At 36.1% G+C, this 25,169-nt stretch overlaps 1 non-coding gene across 1 annotated transcript; it reads left to right on the top strand.

Annotated features, from left to right (window-relative positions):
- Nucleotides 1–5,331: 5,331 nt before the first annotated feature.
- Nucleotides 5,332–5,437, top strand: LOC139887250 (small nucleolar RNA R71). Its single transcript, XR_011773088.1, has one exon. It is a non-coding gene; the product is annotated as a small nucleolar RNA R71 (small nucleolar RNA).
- The last annotated feature ends 19,732 nt before the right edge of the window (nucleotides 5,438–25,169 follow it).

The raw sequence follows: 25,169 nt of genomic DNA, 5'->3' as shown, positions 1-25,169 counted from the left end.
AAAAATCATTCATATGGTGAACACCTGGTAATCGACATTAACAAGATGCATATATAAGAATATCCCCATCATTCCGGGACACCCTTCGGATATGATATAAATTTCGAAGTACTAAAGCATCCGGTACTTTGGATGGGGTTTGTTAGGCCCAATAGATATATCTTTAGGATTCGCGTCAATTAGGGTGTCTGTTCCCTAATTCTTAGATTACCAGACTTAATAAAAAGGGGCATATTCGATTTCGATAATTCAACCATAGAATGTAGTTTCACGTACTTGTGTCTATTTTGTAAATCATTTATAAAACCTGCATGTATTCTCATCCCAAAAATATTAGATTTTAAAAATGGGACTATAACTTACTTTCACAGATTTTTACTTCGTCGGGAAGTAAGACTTGGCCACTGTTGATTCACGAACCTATAACAATATATACATATATATTAAAGTATGTTCAAAATATATTTACAACACTTTTAATATACTTTGATGTTTTAAGTTTATTAAGTCAGCTGTCCTCGTTAGTAACCTACAACTAGTTGTCCACAGTTAGATGTACAGAAATAAATCGATAAATATTATCTTGAATCAATCCACGACCCAGTGTATACGTATCTCAGTATTGATCACAACTCAAACTATATATATTTTGGAATCAACCTCAACCCTGTATAGCTAACTCCAACATTCACATATAGAGTGTCTATGGTTGTTCCGAAATATATATAGATGTGTCGACATGATAGGTCGAAACATTGTATACGTGTCTAAGGTATCTCAAGATTACATAATATACAATACAAGTTGATTAAGTTATGGTTGGAATAGATTTGTTACCAATTTTCAAGTAGCTAAAATGAGAAAAATTATCCAATCTTGTTTTACCCATAACTTCTTCATTTTAAATCCGTTTTGAGTGAATCAAATTGCTATGGTTTCATATTGAACTCTATTTTATGAATCTAAACAAAAAAATTATAGGTTTATAGTCGTAAAAATAAGTTACAAGTCGTTTTTGTAAAGGTAGTTATTTCAGTCGAAAGAACGACGTCTAGATGACCATTTTAGAAAACATACTTCCACTTTGAGTTTAACCATAATTTTTGGATATAGTTTCATGTTCATAATAAAAATCATTTTCTCAGAATAACAACTTTTAAATCAAAGTTTATAATAGTTTTTAATTAACTAACCCAAAATAGCCCGCGGTGTTACTACGACGGCGTAAATCCGGTTTTACGGTGTTTTTCGTGTTTCCAGGTTTTAAATCATTAAGTTAGCATATCATATAGATATAGAACATGTGTTTAGTTGATTTTAAAAGTCAAGTTATAAGGATTAACTTTTGTTTGCGAACAAGTTTAGAATTAACTAAACTATGTTCTAGTGATTACAAGTTTAAACCTTCGAATAAGATAGCTTTATATGTATGAATCAAATGATGTTATGAACATCATTACTACCTTAAGTTCCTTGGATAAACCTACTAGAAAAGAGAAAAATGGATCTAGCTTCAACGGATCCTTGGATGGCTCGAAGTTCTTGAAGCAGAATCATGACACGAAAACAAGTTCAAGTAAGATCATCACTTGAAATAAGATTGTTATAGTTATAGAAATTGAACCAAAGTTTGAATATGATTATTACCTTGTATTAGAATGATAACCTACTGTAAGAAACAAAGATTTCTTGAGGTTGGATGATCACCTTACAAGATTGGAAGTGAGCTAGCAAACTTGAAAGTATTCTTGATTTTATGTAACTAGAACTTGTAGAATATATGAAGAACACTTAGAACTTGAAGATAGAACTTGAGAGAGATCAATTAGATGAAGAAAATTGAAGAATTAAAGTATTTGTAGGTGTTTTTGGTCGTTGGTGTATGGATTAGATATAAAGGATATGTAATTTTGTTTTCATGTAAATAAGTCATGAATGATTACTCATATTTTTGTAATTTTATGAGATATTTCATGCTAGTTGCCAAATAATGGTTCCCACATGTTTTAGGTGACTCACATGGGCTGCTAAGAGCTGATCATTGGAGTGTATATACCAATAGTACATACATCTAAAAGCTGTGTATTGTACGAGTACGAATACGGGTGCATACGAGTAGAATTGTTGATGAAACTGAACGAGGATGTAATTGTAAGCATTTTTGTTAAGTAGAAGTATTTTGATAAGTGTATTGAAGTCTTTCAAAAGTGTATAAATACATATTAAAACACTACATGTATATACATTTTAACTGAGTCGTTAAGTCATCGTTAGTCGTTACATGTAAGTGTTGTTTTGAAACTTTTAGGTTAACGATCTTGTTAAATGTTGTTAACCCAATGTTTATAATATCAAATGAGATTTTAAATTATTATATTATCATGATATTATCATGTATGAATATCTCTTAATATGATATATATACATTAAATGTCTTTACAATGATAATCGTTACATATATGTCTCGTTTAAAAATCATTAAGTTAGTAGTCTTGTTTTTACATATGTAGTTCATTGTTAATATACTTAATGATATGTTTACTTATCATAGTATCATGTTAACTATATATATATATCCATATATATGTCATCATATAGTTTTTACAAGTTTTAACGTTCGTGAATCACCGGTCAACTTGGGTGGTCAATTGTCTATATGAAACATATTTCAATTAATCAAGTCTTAACAAGTTTGATTGCTTAACATGTTGGAAACATTTAATCATGTAAATATCAATCTCAATTAATATATATATACATGGAAAAGTTCGGGTCACTACAGTTGCAAAGTCCAAATGGCATGCGTTTGTAAGCAAAAGTACCATAAGGGCACGTGAACGTGGTTTTCTCTTGATCCTCGGGTGCTATTGGAATTTGAAAATATCCGAAAAAACCATCAAGAAAACAATAGTAACTATTTCCGGCTAATCTTTCCAACATTTGATCAATGAAAGGTAAGGGAAAGTGATCTTTTCTGGTGGCGTCATTTAATTTTCTATAATCAATACAAACACGCCATCCTGTTACAGTCCTAGTAGGAATAAGCTCATTTTTTTCATTTGTGATGACAGTCATGCCACCTTTCTTAGGTACGCATTGAACTGGGCTTACCCATGGACTATCAGAGATTGGATAAATTAAACCTGCATCTAGTAGTTTAATAATTTCTTTCTTAACAACATCTTGCATATTAGGATTTAGTCTTCGTTGACGTTGCACGTACGTTTTATGACCTTCTTCCATAAGGATTTTATGTGTGCAATACGAAGGACTTATGCCTTTAATATCATGAATCTTCCATGCAATAGCTGGTTTATGAGCTTTTAGCACAGAAATGAGTTGTGATTTTTCATTTTCGGTAAGAGAAGACGATATTATTACAGGTAATTCAGATTCACCATGTAAATAAGCGTATTCCAAATGGTTTGGAAGTGGCTTTAACTCTAATGTCGGTGGTTCTTCTATCGATGATTTATATCGATATCTGTCTTCTTCTTTTAGCATTTGAATTTCTTCTGTTGTAGGTTCATATCCATTAGCCATAAGTGTAGCTAACATTTCAGCTTCATCAATTGGTTCAGTTCCTTCTCCTAAAGAACATTCTCCTGTTCCTTGTAATTCTGAAAATTCTTTTAACAATTCTGCATGTGAATCTATAGTTTGAATATAATAACATGTATCATCTGCAGATTGCGGTTGTTGCATTGCTCTATCAACAGAAAAGGTAACACTCTCGTCCTCTATACTTAGGGTCAGTTTCTTACCGAACACGTCTATTATTGCTTTAGCCATGTTTAAGAATGGTCTTCCTAATATGAGAGGAACTCGAGAATCTTCTTCCATATCCAAAATAACAAAATCTACTGGAAATACTAAAGTACCAACTTTAACTAGCATGTTCTCCATTATCCCTCTAGGATATTTTACTGATCGATCGGCTAGTTGTATGCTTATTCGTGTTGATTTCAATTCTCCAAGGTCTAGTTTAGCGTATAGTGAATACGGAATTAAATTTATACTAGCACCTAAGTCTGCCAATGCTTCTATTGAACTAAGACTACCCCGAAAATATGGAATTGTGAAACTTCCTGGATCTGATAGTTTTTCTGGTATCTTATTCAATAGTACTGCAGAACAATTAGCATTCATAGTAACAGCCGAGAGTTCTTCCATTTTCTTTCTATTAGTGATTAGATCTTTCAGAAATTTAACATATCTAGGCATTCCTGAAATCACATCAATGAAAGGAAGATTAACATTTATTTGTTTAAACATATCCAAGAATTTAGATTGCTCGGCTTCAAGTCTCTCTTTTCTCATTTTACTCGGGTAAGGAAGTGGTGGTTGGTATGGTTTAACATACGGTTTAGCCTTAATTGTGTTATCTTCATTAACCTTTTCAACTACCGATTCTGTTTCATTATCTTGCTCAGACTGTGGTTCTTGTGGAGTAGGAATAGCTTCATCAGAAATTACAGGCATTTCAGGTGGTTTAAGTGTAATACCACTTCTTGTGGTAATAGCTTTAGCTATTTCATTCCGGGGGTTAGCATTTGTATCACTAGGTAGACTTCCCGGTTTTCTTTCACCTATCAACCTTGCTAGGTTACTTACTTCTTGTTCCAGATTTTGAATAGAAGCTTGTTGATTTCTAAATGCTTGAGCATTTTGTTCATTGGTTTGTTTCTGAGATGTGAAAAATTGAGTTTGAGATTCAACTAGCTTCGACATCATGTCTTCTAAATTTGGCTTTTTATCATCGGTTTGTGGTGTTTTGTTTTGAAAAATAGGTCTTTGCTGATTGTAAGTATTATTGGATATACTTGTTGATTGCTAGGACCTTGTTGGTTGTTGTATGGAACATTTCGATTATAATTCTGGTTTTGATTGTAGATCGGTCTTGGTCGTTGATAATTATTCTGATAATTATTTCCAGGCCTTTGGTTTAGATATGAAACATTCTCTCTTTGTTCCATTGTTAGTTCAATACTGAGACAATCTTTTGTCAAATGTGGTCCTCCACGCTGCTCACAACTAATTCGTATTGAGTGAATATCTTTAGTCATCTTTTCCATTCGTCTCTCGACAGCATCTATCTTTGCAGAAATGGAATCGAAGTCATGGCTAGAATCGGCTCTAGCTGCTTTAGATGATCTAACGATATTTTTTTCTTGGTGCCACTCATGTGAGTAGGAAGCAGTGTTATCAATAATTTTGTAAGCGTCAGTTGCGGTTTTCTTCATAATGGAACCACCAGCTGCTATATCGATGTCTTTTCTTGTAGTGATGTCGCATCCTTGATAGAATATTTGTACTATTTGACAGGTGTCTAAACCATGTTGCGGACATCCTCTTAATAACTTTCAAATCTTGTCCATGCCTCATATAGAGTTTCATTTGGCTTTTGTGTGAACGTAACAATTTCTCCTTGAAGTCTTACGGCTTTAGATGCCGGAAAGAATTGTTTAAGAAAATTTTCAACTAAAATATCCCATGTATCAATCGCCCCTTCAGGTAACGATTCTAACCAATCTTTGGCTTCTCTCTTTAAAGTCCAGGGAAATAACATGAGATATATCTGTTCATCCTCAACTTCTCGGATTTTAAATAAAGTACAGATCCTATTAAAGATACGAAGATGTTCATTTGGATCTTCCTTCGGTGCACCACTAAATTGGCATTGATTAGTTACCATGTGTAGGATTTGCCCTTTGATTTCATAATCTGGCGCATTAATGTCTGGCTGAGTAATTGCATGACCTTGGCCAGTGCGTTTAGCTAGCATTCGGTCTTTCATACTTAGAGGTTCCAGATTTTTCATGATTGAATTTGTTGAATCTGAATCACTAGAGGATTCTGATTTAACAGTTTGTTCCTCGACAATCTCTGTTTGAATTATTGGTGGTTCCGGAGGAAAGATTAATGGTTCAGGATCTCTGAATTGTCCTGAATATCCTCCGGATTCTCAATTGTGAGGTCGGGTCCAAAAAATGGATTATCGAAAATTTGAATTGGAGTACTTGGTCGACTTGATGAAGATTCTAAAGAAAAATCAACGGCGACAATATTGGCTAGATGTCTTGATCGAGTTACAGGTGGTGAACGTATGAAAGGTGGTGAACGTTTTGCTCGGTGCATTCACTGAATATCCTATTAGTTATAAAAGATAAAAAATTATATAAGTTATTAAAATAATAGACTTTTCTGCTTTTGCCCACGTTTTGAATAGCCAATAGATGTAGCAGGGAGCCAGAACCCTTTAAATCGGAAGCTCACAACTCAGCCACTAACAAATCCAACTATTACTACGAAGCAGAAAATTTGGATGTCTATCAATTCAACCACTTAAAATAATTTTTCGTTGAAATTTAAAGAAATTTTAGAGAAGAAATAGAAAATTCTATGTCCTAAAAACTAGAGCGGCGAAAAATAAGAAAGAAAAAGAGCGCGTCGGAAAACGTTGAAAAATAAAAGTTCGAAAAATAATAAAAAGAACGTAGCGCGTCGAAACTTAAAAGTCTAAAAACTAAGAATTAAAAGTTACGTCTAAAAATATTAAAGCTTAAAAGGAATTCTATATCCAAAACAGTATAAACTTAAAAATGTACTAAAATATTAAAACGGCGTCGCAAAATTCTAAAGCACCTAAATCTTAGTCTAAAGAAAAAGCACTTAAGGGATTTTACGGCAAAGCCTAAAAATCTAGAAATAAAAATAACTATGACAAAAACTATAACTTAAAACTAAATACGAGCGAAAAATACAAATATTACGCTAAAACGAATAAAAATAAACAAAATATAAAAATAAACTTAAAGTTGTAAAAAGTACAATTTTTATAAAAATATTATTTTTATATTATTTATTTTATAAAACTATTAATTTTATAATTTATTAAAACTAATTAAACTAAATAATACAAATTAATAATAAAACTAAAATTAAAAAAAAACTAACCCTAATTAGGGTTTTAATTAAATAATAATAATAATAATTATTAAATTTAACCCTAAACTGGTCGACTGAGGAACAGGGTCTGTCAAATCAATCCATGCGATCGCATGGATTGTATGCAGAAATTTCATGCGGTCACATGGCTTGGGTTTCCAGGCCAAAGTTGTTGGGCTTCTACAGTGACCAGCCCGAGTGTTTTATCTTTTTTTTCTGTTTTAATTTTTCTGTTTTAATATATATAAAAAGTATTTATATAAATTAAATAAAACTTATATTTTTACAAAAAAAAAATAGAAATAGAAATATTTTATATTTTTATATATTTTTGAACAACTCTTATATATATATATATATATATATATATATATATATATATATATATATATATATATATATATATATATATATATATATATATATATATATATATTGTTTTTCTTTTTATATTTTTGTATTTTTAATATTTAAAACGTATATTTTTTTATACAAAGAACTTAATAAAAAATCTTTTTTTTATATATATAGCGTTTCGCTTCCGGCGTTGTAGTTTCTCCGGTAGCGGCGCCAAAAATACTTGATGTGTGCGAGGCGTACTAGGAAATAGTTATATTTTTACTACGAAAAACTATTAAATACGATACAATTTTACACAAGTTATTTATTTATTTATAGAGTGGATATATACCTAAACCTTGCTACAACACCTATAGGCAGTGTACCTAATCGTACAGTAGTGTAGTTTTTAGTAAGTCCGGTTCGTTCCACAGGAAGACTTAGCCAAGTTTAACGCTATATAAAAAAAATACAAATATATATATAAGTAGTATTATTATTATAAAAGGAGGTTTTTACCGTTTAATGACCGGTTTGTCGATTTTAAAACTTAAGTCGCAGTTAAAACCTAATGTAAAATATTAAAAATAAATACAACTTAATTTAAAGCGTAAAGTAAATAATGATAATGGAATTGCGATAAATAAAATGACAATAAATAAAGTGAGATAATTAGAAAGTACGATAATTAAAAGTGCAATTAAATAAAATGACAGTAAATAAAAGTGCAATAATTAAAAGTGCAATTAAATATGAAATATATAAATTATGCTTATTTAAACTTCCGTAATCATGATGTTTGACGTGTTGATTTTAGTTTATTCCCATGGGTTAATTGTCTTTTGTCCTAGATTATTTGATATGTCCATACGGATTTGTCCATAATAGTCCATCAGTCATAATCATAAAGTGCGGAAGTCTTCGTTAAATTATTCTTATTCCCGAAGTCAAATATTTCAACTAATTGGGGATTCGAATTGTAACAAGGTCTTAATACTTTGTTTAATGAATACACCAGGTTATCGACTGCGTGTAAACCAAGGTTTTACTACTTTGTTAACAATTACACCAATTACCCTTGAATGTAATCCACCCCTGTTTCAACAAGTCTATTGATTATTAATCCATCCCCGTGTCCGGTTAAATGAACAATTATTGGTATTTATAGATATCCCGCCCACCGTGCCCAGTCAAGCGTATGTGGTTATATATAAATACGTCAAATTATAAGTCTATATATTAAATTAACGAGGTATCGTTCAGTTAATATAAAGCCCATTAATAGCCCATAGTCTAATTTCCACAAGTGTCGTTCTTTTGTCCAAACCTCAATTATGGTACAAAGCCCAATTACCCAATTTTAATATTTAGACCAACATCATGATTACTTCGGCATTAAATAAGCATAATAATAACTTAGCTACGAGACATTAATTTAAAAAGGTTGAACATAACTTACAGTGGATATTAATAGCGTAGTGGTACACGGACAGAGTTTCAACTTGCAAAACCTTAAGACATTCAACTAACCTAACCTTATTATTATCACTAACTTAAAATTAAAATTACAAATTGAGATTAATATTTGGAGTGATATTTGATACATAGGATAAAAGAAAAGAAAAAGATATATATATATATATAACTCTGGCCGAATTCGTTGCAATTTATAGATGTGGCCAGTATTCTGGGCTCATGCGATCGCATGAGAATCGTGCTTCCAGGTCATGCGATCGCATGGCCATCTGGGACATCTCACATTGCTTTGTTTTCTTGCTTGTCGACGTTAACTTTTTATTATATAATATAATATATATAATTTTATATAATTATATAAATATTATATTATATTCTTGTGCATAGTTGACTCATAATTTTTAGTCCGTTGCGTCGAGCGTTGAGAGTTGACTTTGGTTCCGGTTCCGGATTTTCGAACGTCCTTGCGTACAATTTAATATCTTGTATTTTGCGTTTTGCGTCTTGTACTCTTGTAATTTTGAGACGTTTCTCATCAATAATTTGAACCACTTTGATTGTACTTTGTACTTTTGAGCTTTTTGGTCGTTTGCGTCTTCAATTCGTCGAATCTGTCTTTTGTCTTCACCTTTTATTATTTAAACGAATATTGCTTGTAAATAGAACAATTGCAACTAAAAGCTTGTCTTTCTTGAGGGATAATGCTATGAAATATATGTTCGTTTTTAGCATTATCAATAACCCCGCAAGTCGGGACATTCCGTCCTTCGGTGCCCTTCTTTACCACAATTAAAACAAGTGAGCTTGGTTGTAGATGATGGTTTCGGACAATCACGAGCCATGTGCCCCTTTTGTCCACAATTGTAGCACGCATAAGTAAAATCTCCTGAAGCACCTTTCTTCACACTACTAACACTCTTGGAGCCTTTCTTGTTCTTCTTGTTTGAAAAGTTCAAATGACTAGTAGCTTCAAACTTCCTCTTGCCAAAAGTAAAGCCACTTTTTCTCAAGACGAGCGACTCAAAACCTTGGGCCATATCAAACAACTCATCAAAACTTTTCACCACGTTCACACTAATCTTCTCTTGATAACTATCATTCAAGGTTCGGTAAAAGTCTTCCTTCAATATTTGATCATTACCGACATACTCCGGGGAAAATTGGGTCTTCGCCAAGAAAGTGGACTTAAGAGTGTTCAAGTCCATCGACCCTTGCCTCAAAGTACGCAACTCGTCTTTAAGCCTTGAAAGATCGGCCGACGTTCGGTATTCCTTGAAAAACTCCACCTTGAATTCATCCCACGTGAATTCCATACATTGTTCTTCACCATAAAGGTTGATTTTCGCGTCCCACCACAACTTAGCATCACCTCTCAACATGCTACAACCGTACCTCGTCTTCTTATCGAGAGGGCATTCACAAGTACGAAAAGCCCCCTCCATATCGGATATCCATCGGGCACTCTTAAGTGGGTCCCGTTCGCCCTCAAAGTAGGAGGTTGAGCATCTTTAAAGTTCTTATAGAAAAAGTCTCGCTTTCCAACGTTATCCTCTTGAAGGACAACCTTAATTTGTTCCTTTACTAGATTGACTAATTGTTCGTCAATCGTATCTAGAAACATCTTCTTAACATCTTCTAGGAAAGCCGCATGATGACTTTTCAAAATGGCCTCCACCTTGGCCGTAAACTCGGAGTCCTCGCTCGAGCCTCCGCCATCGGTATCGTGTCCGTTTCTCATCTTCATTCTATAAAACGGAATTTGGTTAAACAACAGAACGGAAAGACATGTCATAAACATACACATACACTTCACTGCCTCATCTTGCTCAACAATCGTCGTACATCGCTCGTTTGACACGATTTGAACCCGTAACAATGGTAGCTAGTCATTGCTACGCGAGCACGTCGCATTAACTTGCTAGTACAACGTCTATCTCGCTTGATGATTGCAAACACAATATAAAACAATTAGCGCAAGGTTAGTTCACATAAACCTAGGCACTAACCAATCCCAGTCCGACCCGTCTCCTACAAGTCCCGCAATAAATGCATACACAATAAAGTCTAAGTCTAGGCACCTATCTCAAGTCGCCTAAATCCCTTAGACCATGCTCTGATACCACTTGAAACAACCCAATCCGCATTCTACACGACAAATTTTTTTTTAAATAATAAACCATTAACGCCCAAATTCAACGGTTACATAACGTGAACCGTTCCAAAATAATTCATTTAAACAATACGACAAGTTCAATGTTTACAAAGTGGCACGAAGGCCATTAACCAAATAAAAGTAAGTTCGACCCATTTACATGATAGTTTTAATCCAAACAACACCCGAGCATGGTTTGGGGCTAAACTACCCAAAACTCTAGGTCGACTTCCAAAAAGCTTCATCAAGCATCCAACAAGGGAACTAGTGCCCAACAACTCCTTTCCCTTTCTCCGCACCTGCATCTAAAAAGATAAACAACGAGAGGGGTAAGCTAATGCTTAGTGAGTGCAACAATTATACGATTACATATACAACATACTTACTTGCAATCACTTACACATTTACCGCATACATGCTAGCAATATAAATAATCATACTATCACAAGTATAATGCTAAACCTTCGACCACACAAGCTAGCATAACAAAAGCATATAACCCGAACGATATAATATGCTACATTACAACGCACAACTATGGTTAACAAATAATACAAGAGATGGTACTCGCATTTCCCATCGTTGTTCATAACAACCGTTAGAGTACTTAACACGTCATACACTAACCCCAAGGGTGGCATCTTAACACGTCGATACTTCACCCCGGGCGGTGTCTTAACACGTCGACACTTCACCCATTACAACTCTTAGAGTGGCATCTTAACACGTCGATGCTTCACCCCCGAGTGGTGTCTTAACACGTCGAAACTTCACTCACCACGTGAGATGTGGTGTCTTAAGACGTTGACACTTCACAACTCATGCTACACAAATAAATACATTATATATGCACGCATATAATTATTCCACTCACTTTATCGCCTTTGGTGAACTAGGAATTAAGCTCGCAACCTTCAATGTAATACACCTATCACATTATGCATTTAATTAATATACAATCTAGTGGAATTAACCACTAACACCTAACACTTGAGCATTTAATGGCCTAAAAGCATTAAATGACTCACATCCACCAAAACCGCCCATTAATGGCCATGACTCATCATAAATCACTAAAAGCTAGTGATTAGAGTCTACTAACACCAACTAACACAATTTATGGGTATTTCATACCCATCTCACCCAACAATCACCCATTTGACCCATTTCAACACTTAGACTTACAAGTTTTGGTCAAACTTAACCCATTAACACCCTTTCATCATTTCACAAGTGTATAAGTGACAAACAACACTATGAACACTTACAAATCTCAATTTGCATGACCAAACCCTAGATTAACACCATTTGGGTTTCCTTACATCAAATTAACCCAAATTCACCCATTAAATCCCCAAATGGGTCTTACAAGTCTCAAATGACCAAACCCTAGCCATAGATTAACTAAAACGCAAAACATAGAGTTAAGACTTACCAACACTATCCACTCATAGCTAAGAACGAGGGGAAAAACTTTACTTCTTGCTCCAAAGATCGAATCTCAAATCTTCACTCTCAAATTTAACCTTGAATCTAAATGGGTTTTGTGTTTTGAGAGGAAATAGAGAAAGAAAATGGAAAAGAAATGAATAAAAATGGATAAGTGGCTGAGATTTAGAGTCCCAATCAGATCCATATGCAAAAAGACGAAATTACCCTTGATTTAAAACTCAAAATATCAAGAAAATCATCAAAAATCCGTCCCCAGCCGCAAATTGAGCCTGTTGGCCGCAATTTACGCCCAGGCCGCAAAAACAGCCGCCCAAAGGCGCCCATTTGGGTCCTGAACGGATTTTTGACCCCCAGCCAGCCGCAATTTGCGCCTGGCACATTTTTTAAAGGTTTTTGAACTTGTTTTGGTCGTAACTTTTTGACCGTAACTCCGTTTTCGATAAATCAAATATCGTTGAAAAACGTAATAAGATTTCCTTTCTAATGGTAAGGTTTTAAAACATCAACTCAAACTTTATTTGGGGTCGAAAAGGTACGTACACACCTTGTAACTCAAACAACGTCCAGTTTTCTTCGACATTCGAACAAGCAACACGTGCATGCTTGGTACCCTTCATACACGCATCGTACAAACATCTTTATACAATTATACAACCAAGTATGAACATTCTAAAGATCAATTACGTACCTCGGACATGTATGATGAAAAATGGGATGTTACACGTATAAACTAAACCCTATACACTAAACCCTATATGTAAACCCTAAACACTAAACCATAAAACTCTAAACCCTATATCCTTGATACCATAAATTCTAAAAACTATACCTTAAACTCTAAATCCTAAACTTTAAGCCTTAAACCATAAACCATTAACCCTAAACCCTAAACACTATACCGTAAACCATAAACCGTAAACCATATACACTAAATCATAAACCCTAAACATGCAATTAGTATTTTGTCTCATTTTATAATATTACAACTGCTGTCTATGATAAAAATGTGCTGCAAAGAATAGATTATATAGGTATTTTTGCATTTGTCTACTTCTATAGCAAACGTATCTGTAAAACACAACAATCTCTCATTATTATAATCATATTAGTGAGCATAACATAGATATTTGAGGCCCAATATTGAAGAGATGGTCAAAGTGATTATTACAATTAACATCAGCAACTCAACTAAGAATCAAAACTTACCGCTAAACATAACACACAATACCAACCCGATCAAAACTTATAGATGAATCTTGATTATTTTTCAGAACATGACTCATTGTAGGATGCCTTCTAGCTGGAGTGTGAGAAAACGAGCAGCAACCAGAGTCATTCTAGGATGCTTTTCATCTTCAATTCGCCTTTGTTTAAATACTTGATGTGGTAAATCAGGTATATAATTTATATTAGGAAAATACCGGTTATTATAACTATTACACAACTACGGGCAGTGTATCCGATCGTGTAGTAGTATAGATAATGGTTTAGTTCCGTGTATCGTTCCAAGGACAATTTGTACGAGTCAAACTACAGTTAGAAACTATATTATGATTAACTAAGTAAATGAAACTAAAGGTACAAGATATATTGGTTTTGCCCTTTAACGATGGCTAATCAAGACAAGTTCTAGTTTACAAGTAAAAGAAATATTTTTGGTATTTTTGGTTTTAAACAATTGTAAATAAAGCAAGTAAGATAGTTTGATTTAGATCAAAGAGATGAAATGTTCATCTAGATCTTTTACCCTCGGTATTGGATGTAAGTTTTGATATTAAGGCCCGATTGAATGATTATGTGTGTAAGTTACCTATTAGATTCACCAAGAGTTCTCTTTAGTAAATATGCAAACACAATTACAAGATCAAGGGTTCCCTTTTCACTATAGTTTTTGTATTTGTAATCGGATAACTTAGCTAGTTCTAAGGCTTGAAACTTGACTTCTATGTTCATAGTTATCAACAATTGTACAAACGTTCATTGCATACAATTCATCCCTATACCGTCTAATCATTTGAATCTAATTTACTCCATTGGTCCGGTTTAGTAAACAATCAATCTAAGACAAGTTGATTGTAAATCAATATGATAAATCAACAATAGTTCTCTTTATCAACAACATATCAATTAACTAGATACAAATGATTTTAACTTCAATAAGCATGTTCTTGATTCAAGCTTAAAACTATCACACATAATACATACAATCAATAAGTTTACATCCAATACTTTGGTTATTAATCTAGAAAAACATTATGAAATTAGCCAACAATCATTTTAACAAACAAAACAGCAATCAAATGATAAGTAGAATTCATTGTTGAGAACAAGAAATCAACCTACTAGAAGAATGAATCTTGAATGGAGAAGGTATTGAATCTTGATTCTTGGAATGTTAGACCTCTTCAAAGAGCTTGGAGTTCTCCAAAAATGCTCCTAAATTCGTCTCTGGAACTGATCTGACCTTATCTCTCTAAACTTGTCTCTCAATCATTCACTTTTAAAGTGGTTAAAGTAGGTCAAAAGTCAAAAGTAGGCTGAAACCTACTACTGGACGGCGTCCCATATGCTGGACGGCATCCAGTTGTAAAGGGCTGGACGGCGTCCTAGTTACTGGACGGCGTCTAGTGGTGAAGATCTGGACGGCGTCCAGAAATCTTGACGACGTCCAGTTGTACTGAAGTTTACTGTCTCATTTTTTTCATAATCTCCCTTAATTTGGACGGAGTCCCAATCATTTTGGACGGAGTCCAACATATCTGAAGCCTTGTTTTATCATTTCAGAGCGCTAATTTGACCATAACTTGTATCGGGATCAACCATTATGATATCACAACTCATATAATGATCATAAATCTTCAAAACTCTTCACAAATCACTTTCCGATACAAATTTACATATCTTTGCCTATCACTTGTAGAAACCGCCTTAAGTATTCTTGATTCGAGAGCATTTATTATGATATTGCGATAGATATATATGATGAAATCGAGCAATATCAATACTCAACAAATGTAAAATATATATCTAAATAATAAATTAGGTTGTGGGTATATCTTTAGATCCTTCTGTTTAACATATGAATATATGATAAGGAATATGATATAGCTCTGTTATGCAAATTGGGTGGTTATGTAATACATGAGCATATAATACGTTATAACCAAATATGGATCACACAAACACAATTTAGAAATCTATGGGAGCATATAATACATAAAAAAAAAAAAAAAGTGACATCATAAAAAAAATTTTAATACTATTAAGTCCACGCATCAAGTACATAGACTTAATTAAAACTGTATTCCCACTCCGACGGTTTAATTCTAACATCAAGGACATCGATTCCTTTGTTTCATTCACATTCTTATCTGTATTTAAAAATCCACTAGTTTCATTTCATTTTTTCACCCTCAAATATGAGGATTAATAACTCGAACTTCAACGAAAGGCGCATGTCCAAAGTGCACATTTGTATGTGAACACTTTAGACACACATATAAGGCACTTGAACTCACCAAGTGCTATCAATCCAAACTCATCAACAATTTGTACAACATACAAATCACTTTGTCTACTTGTAGATGGGTGGGTCTGTTTTCATGGTTCAGCATTTGGCCCTGTTGACTTTTAGTACTCGTCAAGTTTGGTATAATGCACAGTTTTATTTTATTTTATTATTTGAACAACGATATCGACATTGAATGCTCTCATTTGTCACTAACACACGCGTTAGAAGGAAACTCAATTCGCGACTATGTTGGTAGTACCATCAAATACACACTTTTATTTTATTAAAAGTAGATAAAAGTAAATATAAAACTTCAAATAAAAAAAATAAAAAATGTAACTGCCAAGAATGATATTTTAGCTCGCGTTGCATTTCTATAAATCAACTTTGATGAACAAAAAGAAACATTCTGCTCTAAAACCTCCATTATAAACCAAAACATTAAACTGATTTTATATAAGTTCCTAACCCCATGACAAAACACATCTAAACACCAGACATCATCGTCATCAACATTGATATCTAAAACTTTATGCTTGACGCACTTGACAATGAACAATATGGCGATTCAACCTGTTCCATCCACCCAAACTCGACCACAAGTTCGACACCAAACTCTTCACCTGTGTATTCCATCTATTGTTTCTCACAAATGCTTGGCCCCACCATCTCTCCCAACGTTCACTAACAATATACTCATATTATTTCTTATAATACAAAATTTTCATTAAGCGGAACCAACACTGCACCCTCAAAACCTTTAGCACCCCCCATATGCATATCGTTATCAATATGCTTACTCCAAGAATCCGTTTCCGCATCATAAACCCTAACTTTACACTCCAAAGCAGAGCATATAAATAATTTCATGCGATCATGTCTAAAAACAAGATATTTCAAATAGATCCAACCCACATCAAGACATTCAAATAAGTACTAAAGAGTTTGAATATCATACAAGTTCAGTCGTTTACCAGAATTACATGTTAACGACAATTTCATGACCGCTGTTCCATATATCATTTACAAAATCAATTAAGATTAAATACTAAAACTGAATTTGACCAAGGGTTCCTAACATCCATCCAGAATAGTTAATAATTGAAAAACTAAATCATCCCCAATAAAGCTAAGCTAGATTAGATTGTATACCATAAGTTGGGACCACAGTTTCTGTTGATTCGCCTATTTTTTCACTGTGGCGATTGAACAAAGACGACATATCATCTGTAAAAATAAAAATAAAAATAAAAATAAAAATAAAAATAACAATAACAAGCCATATGTGATATATATGAAACAAAGGAGTAATTATGAATAGCTTTTAATTTCAAGATAAAAAGTGGATATAGCAGCTAAAGTTGAGTCACATTGATCCTTGCGGTAGCGCTTGAGAACACATGTGGTATACGCTTCATCTGGCAACCCTATTATTTGATAAACAAAACAAGTATATCATCATCATGAGCCAAGTGTAATTTCAACTTATTTACAATTTGAGCAGAGAAGTTATATGTCTAAAATATAATCAGACAACTTTATTGTTGGTCCCTTGATAACAACAGGAGTACTGTAGGGGTGAATACAATTTCTTTTAATTAACTTAACAGTTAAACACGATTAGTATTCAAGCATGTAAATTAAATAGAGTCACAGGTAGTTTTCAACAGTTATTCTTTATTGATTGAATCATAAAGAATCACAACTATCCTTGGCGGAATGATAGTCGGTTGATACAGATTACCTAGAATATAGCTAAGAGGTAAATTAAAAGCTATTACACGTTTTTGACTCTAAATAAATAAACCCACACCACTAGTTGTTACAATAGTAGATACAACAATTTATAGTAGTCCTATTAACCGTGTAATGGTTCTATTGTCCACTGGTACATAGGATGTCTGTACTTGTGGGGACAACTGCATCAGAGAGCATGCTCTCCTCTTTCCTCTTTGGTAGCTATTTGCAGGAACACCCCAATTCGGTTTGGCACCACTATTTGATTAAACAAATAGAATGTTGTGTTCCCTAGGTGTTGACAAAGTATAACCCATGTCTGCACATGCGTTAAACTTCTGCATTCCCACGTGGTCTTGTAAGGTCACTTGTCAGCCGCCGACGCGTGTCCTTTTCTGTTCAACTTTGTCTTTGACTTCTGTTGAATAGTACAATTGATGTAGACCACTCGGGAAACTACTATGCTTATAATGAAGCATAGCTGTCTTGTGTAGTAAGCTGCATTCCAGCTGTGCTGGTTCTTCATTGCTGAGACACTTGATATTCTTGAACTGCTGAGTACACATCCTGTGCTGATTGAAGAACACTGTCTACCTTCTGCTGGTAGACTGAGCAGCAAACTACACTTGACACAGCAATATCTGCTGTCTATACATAAACAAACTTATGCTGGCTGCACATAACATTTTAGTGCAAATAAATTACAGTTTGTCATAATTAAATCCTTAATTATTTTGGGGACTCAACAATTTCCCCCTATTTGATGATGACAAAACATATGACATATAGAGAAAACACTAAAGCTAGCACCGAGGGACCTAATGAAAAATAGGCAGTAAATTTGTCCCTTTTAAGTTTGTTTTTGGGATCTTTTGCTGAGTTATCTATATCTTATAATTTGATATGATTTTGAAGATAAACTCATTTCTCTTTCATTACAGCAGAGTATATACAGTAATTACAAGAACATCATAATGAAAAATGAAATAAACAAAAGATACAATTTGAGCACTAGAGAGCTATCTATCTTTATCTTTATCTAATTCCTCTTCAGATAGCTCCTCTTGTTTGATTCTCCAGGCTTCAGGAAATAGGATAGGTATATCAGCAGGATCAAATATAGGGATATGAGGAGGTAGAATGATGCGATCTCTTCTTTGTGGCCTTCACCAGTAGATTTCTTTCCTTTAGGTGTTTGAGAAAGTACTTCTTCTACGTTTACTACTGGTGTATTCCCAAATTTTGTAGCTTTGTTGAAGAGGTCTTGGAGTTCTGGCTTTAATGCCTTTTTAATACCACTTTCAGCTTTACCAATGAAGTATTCCAATATCTCCATCCATTCACTGAATCCTAAGGATCGTAACTCATCATAATTTATCCTTTCTTGAACATTATTCTCCCTGCTGACATTGAAAGCTCTTTTTGAGCCTCTGTGCACCTTGATGATCTTGCTGGGATTTGATCTTCTATTCAGCACATCACCATACCTGCTCCTATAATAATGATCGGATAGTTCAATGGTTCGGGCAGTTTCTATAGGAGCAATATAAGGTGCTTTCTCAGCAGCTTCTAGTACATCAAGGGCCTTATCCTGTTCCTTGACAATGACTTTAGCTAATTTGAGGGACTCAGCCTCTAGCTTTCTATCAGCAACCAATTTGTCTTCTATTTCTTGAAGCCTTACCCTCTCAGCGAGTTCAGCATCAGCAGCCTCCCTTCTTTGCATTTCAGCTTCTAAGCCCAACAGATAATCATCGACAGTAATTTTCAGGGACTTTGCTGGTTCAATCATATTTCTACCCTCTTCAGTTCTAAGGCCAACACGATACTCCCTTAGATCCATACCCAGCTGGCGAGCCTCTTGAAATTGAGCTTTCTCCTCATCAGTAGAGAGCCTTTGACCACTGTTATTTAAGTATACACCAATTTCAATGCCATAAGTCAAGGCAGTGATGTAGAGTGGCTGATCAAGAGGATAATGCAACAATCTAACTTGGCGTATCCTTTCATTAATAGCTGCTTGTCTTTGCTCAAGCAATTCTGGTACAGTGATTTCCAGCTTGTAAGCATCTCTTTCATCTGGATTCATTCTAAATAGGTCTGGCTCACCACGAGTAACTGAATCATCTTCACAAGTTCTGTGTTTATCATGACGTTTTGGGGAAGATGGAGGATACATGATTGATTCACCTATGCCAGATGAACTTACTGGAAACTGATTAACATGATTATCCTGTGTTCTATTAAAATAAGTGAGGGTTCGGGGAGAGATAGGTGATTGAACAAATAAGTGATCTCCACTACCCTAGACTGTAAAGTCAGCAGGATTAACCGTATCATCATCTTGATTAGCACCCAGCACATCCACCTTTGATGGGTCTTCAACACTTGTTTCACTCAGCAGCACACTACTGGCTGGGTCTTCATTCACAGCACTCCTTACTGTGTCTTCAGTACCAGCTGACTGATTAGTATCAGCTGGCACAACTGCCTCAGTATCTTCATCGGCTGCCTCAAATAGGGGTTCTTTCCTTAGGGGCTGGTTATCCCTAGGAGCAGATTTCACCCTTTGTTTGTCAATTGGCTTGGGTTAAACTGATGGTTCTTGTGTTGATACTGGTTCTTGTGGTGGCAGATAGGGAACAATAGCAAGATGCTCCCCCTGAACATCAACATCTGCTAGCTGTTGTTGTGTAGCTGGCTGAGTAGACGATACTAGTCGAGAAGATGAGCTGGTTTCTAACATTGCATCCACTCATTTCATAAATACATCAGCTCTAACTCCTCCTGACCCAGTAGAAGCTAAGTAGTCTTTCATCTCTTCAGGAGTCATCTTCTTTATTCTATCTGCTCGCTCAGCATACAGCTTGGCTTTCTTTTTATCATACTTGATCATGAACTTAGCATTTCTTTTCAGGGTAGCCCTTTTATATTCTTCAATGCTGATCAGATCATCATCAATTTCACGCTTATCAGGAGTGAGGATTCGTCTACGCTCCATTTTAAGTCTTTTTAGAGCAGCATAGGCCCCAAACTTAGCGTTGAAAGCAGCATCTAATTCCTGCTGTCTCTTCTAATGTCTCTCCATTTTTCTTTTCAATTTACGTTCAATGGTTTGAGAGATAGCAAAAGATTCAGCAACAACCAATTCAGAAACGTCACTGGGCTTACTGCCAGAACCAATATCATCCACTGATGTGGCAGACACACTGGGTTGAGATTCACCAGCTTCCTGTACACCAGCTTCAGTATGAGCGTTGCTGGATTTAGTGCCAGTACCATCACCACCATCATCACCATCTCTCCTTTGCTGTTTAGGAGCCTTTTCATGCTCATGCTCCCCCTCAGATTGTTTTCCCTTTTTGGACTTTTTCCTAGACTTCTTCTCCCCCTTTTTGTCATCAGCAGGGGCAGAAGGGTGAGCAGGGGAGACCTGTGCATAAAGGTCACCATCTGACTGAGGAACAGAGAAAGCAAAATTGTTCCAGTCAGCATCAGCAGGAGAAAGATGGGCACCAGAATCTACGCCATATTGTCTTAGGCAGAGATTTAAAGTTCGAACTTCATTTCTAGCAACACTCATGGCCATATTTTGGACATTAGCCCTAACACCAGCTTGAAGATCAGCCATGCGTTGCATTACCTCCACCATTTGAATATAAGCTGAGGCAGGAATCATAGTAGCCATTTGCTGTTCCAGCGAATCCAATCTCTCTTCCAACACCCTATTTTCTTCATTAAGGAAAAGAATTCTGCGTTTAGCAGCATCCAAATCAGCTTGAAGACGGGAAATATCCTCAGTATACTCATTGTGAGAGATGATTCGCTTATTTAAATCCTCCTCCTCTTCATGTTGTTTGACAATGGCTTCTACCGCAAGATCTGCAAAGGCACACACTTGTTTGAGCTTGTTCTCAATAGAAGAAGTGGTAACCTCCCCAGCTGTGTGTACTGCTTCAGACACTCTATCAACAATATCAGAACGAATGGTGTTTTGTAGATCCGGTGTGACTTCAGCTAATGTCTTATAGACAGCCAAAGTGGAGATGGCAGCCACCTCATCAGCATTAAACTTAGTATAGCTGGTGGAGGGGCGATCACAAGCAGCTAACACAGGAGTACCTCTATGGGGTAGTGGAGGTGGAAGGTCAGAGTTTGACTTGTCACCATGATCACCATCATTTTTACCTTCACCCGAAGGTTTAGAACCACTGGTATCCTTGTCAGCATCATTATCAGCTTCATCAGTGAGATCCACTGGTTTATCTTTGGAGCCAGTCACATTATCATGAATGACTAGTTCTTCCTTACCAGTACATTTATCAGCATCACCATCAGATGAAGAAGATGTTGAGGAAGAAGCTGAAGAATCAGAAGGTACTGGCGAATCAGGAAGTTGTTGCATGATATATTTACCAGTAGTGGGATCTCTGATGAAATTGAGAGGCCTCCATGTACCAGGCCATGGAGAAGCAGCTGGAGCCATACCAAAATAGTGATAGTATGGCGCTCATTGATCTGTTCTAAAGTAGCCAGCCTCTCATATACCTCTTCTCTTGCTGGTCGATCAAGCTGAGACAGCATTTCAGTCAGCTCTTCCCTAAGTAGTTTACTGGCTGACACCAGAGCACTTTGGGGATCAATAGTCAGCTGATCCACCAGCAAGGCAACTCTGGGAGTGATGGATGCTCCCCTATAGATGAAGTTAGGTACAACTTTATCAGGATCTGGTACCTGGCACACATATGGCTGCTGCTCAGTAGAAGCAGTAGCCTGAGATGAATCAGTAGTGGCAGTAGCAAAGGTACCAGCATCTATAATGGGTTTCGTAGAACCAGTAGCAGCAGTAGGTGACTGTGCAGTAGGTGAAGAAGCATCATCTGCAGCACCTCTAAAGAAAGTATCCGGTGTTGAATCAGAAACTTGTAGATTACCAGCGGAATGCACAGTAATAAATTGTCTCGATTGAAGATCAGAAACACCTGAAATACTAATAGAACCAGTGTCATCAATATCAAGAACCTCCTTAACAATATTACCAATGACCTTTTCAAGTGCAGGAGGAGGTTCCATTATCATCTCCTCAACCACTACAAAATCAGTGGATGAAGCAGTAATACCAGAGACAGTAGGAGGAGTAGCAGATATATCAGCAGTAGCTACCTCCTCATTAACAGTAAGATTAGTGGAACCAGCAACCACATTGTCTCCAGTAGAGCCAGCAGCAGTAGAGACAACAGTACTAGTGTCAGCACCACCAGTAGGCAAATCAGTAGCACCAACACCAGTAGCAGAAGCAGAGAGCTCATCAGTAGAGACATTAACATCCTTTTCTTGCTCCCCCTCTGCCTGTTCATCTACCCTGCTAAGAACTGAAACAAAAGAGCATTTTATGTTAACAACTGTAGAACTAAATAAATTTGACTCAACAATTGCATCTGTTGTTGGTCTCTGGGGATAGACTGGTGGTTTAGTCAGCCCTTTAATTGAGACAGAGTTAGGTGTCTGTAAGATCAGCTGTGACTCTGCTGACTCATTGGCAACACATGTTGACCCAGATAGTGTAAGAGTTCTGGCTGGTAATGATGTAGGAGTGAGACTCATATCATGATCCAAGTAACATATTGGCTGTGCAAAATCCTGAGCTGGTTCAACACGATGAGGACCCAGCTCAAGTCTGCTTTAGGGGTCAGTTATGTGCTCTGCTGGTTGTACTGTCAGCAGAGGATATAGCATTAAGTTTAATTTAGAAAAATGTGGAAGTGTCTGGTTAGAAGAGTATGGGTTGCTAATCTTCTTAACACAAGTTTTAAAACCAGTCAGCTTGGGAGCCAAGGTTATACCTGTAACTCCACTTTCATTTTTCAAGTCAGCAGTTAAAATGTTTTCAATTAAGTTAGAATTTTCTGCTGTTTGGTCTAGAAACGCACCAGGTTCCATAGCCACATCCTTTGCCGGAGCAGCAGTTGAGACTGGTGCAATCTCCTATGTGGTTTGCTTGGAGCCAGCCTTTGAACGTTTGGATTTGCCTGTTACCAAGAAATAGATGAGTAACGGATTCCAATACTAGAATTGGGTAGTCAGTATATAAGAATAGGGTTGTTCTTTATTATCAGAGAGCACTAGATTCTAATACAACTACTACTTTACCAGTATGTGAGACGGTGGCTGTTCTAGTTGAGGTAGTTGGCTGCTTCCTACGCGTAGCTTGCTTACGCTGAGGACCCTCCCCCTCAGCTGGTGCAGAACCAGAGGCAGTCGATTGGTTAGCTCCACCCCAAGCAACAAGATACTCCAGCATGCCTGGTGTCAAACCAGTATATGGAGCAGCAGGTGCATCTTTTAGCATACCCCCTTGTTTTAGAGGCATGTCGTATGATTGATCAGCAATCTGCTGGTAAGCTTCACCCAGCTCATTTTCAAAAACAAGACTTAAGAATCGTGGAAAGGGAATCAAATGTGTTCTTTTAGGTGCTTGAACCATCTCCTTTAGCCTCAAACAAATTTCCCCAGCATAATCAATGTTTCTGTTAAACAACAAACCATGACCAATTTTAAGCTCAAAATCTGAGCACTGGTCAAAACTTTCGAATTTCTGGCTGATGCACTGGGTCAGCAGCCCAAAGAAGTAGTACCAAAGAGGTGGCATATGCTTCCTCAGAGGTGTATGAGTTATTGGTTGAGAAAACCCAATGATTTCTAGCACCTCCCGTCTGAATACATCGCTGGTTGGTGAATCGACAAATGGTCCATCTGGTAATTGAAGGGCACGGCGGATTGCCTCAACAGTGACGGAGCAAGTTAGGGTTTCGGTCACCATGCCACGAATACATGGAACATTCTGGGGAGTGGTGGCAGTGGTGGCAGTATACCAAAATCGTGCCAAGCAGGCAGCATATAAGCGTGAAGGTACACCGGTGATAGCTCTAGCCAGAGGGGATTGCCGGATGTAGTCGATTAGCGTTTCATAACCCATATTGGCTTTTGATTTGGGAATGGAGAGTGAATGAGCAGCATTGCCTCTCGATAGGCGAATAGTCGTGTGTTCAGGTGCATTAGCAGCCCTAATATCATTCCGCCAAGGATAGTTGTGATTCTTTGTAATTCAATCAATAAAGAATAACTGTTGAAAATTACCCGTGACTCTATTTAATTTACATGCTTGAATACTAATCATGTTTAACTGTTAAGTTAATTAAAAGAAATTGTATTCACACCCCCCCCCCCTCTACAATACTCCTGTTGTTATCAAGGGACCAACAACTGGTATCAGAGCGCATGCTCTCCTCTTTCCTCTTTGGTAGCTATTTGCAGGAACACCCCAATTCGGTTTGGCACCACTATTTGATTAAACAAATAGAATGTTGTGTTCCCTAGGTGTTGACAAAGTATAATCCATGTCTGCACATGCGTTAAACGTCTGCATTCCCACGTGGTCTTGTAAGGTCACTTGTCAGCCGCCGACGAGTGTCCTTTTCTGTTCAACTTTGTCTTTGACTTCTGTTGAATAGTACAATTGATGTAGACCACTCGGGAAACTACTATGCTTATAAT

Source organism: Rutidosis leptorrhynchoides, chromosome 1, assembly GCF_046630445.1.
Source record: "Rutidosis leptorrhynchoides isolate AG116_Rl617_1_P2 chromosome 1, CSIRO_AGI_Rlap_v1, whole genome shotgun sequence".
Taxonomy (NCBI): Eukaryota; Viridiplantae; Streptophyta; class Magnoliopsida; order Asterales; family Asteraceae; genus Rutidosis; species Rutidosis leptorrhynchoides.
The sequence above is the reverse complement of the archived record's forward strand: the minus strand, read 5'-3'. Positions and strand labels throughout refer to the sequence as shown.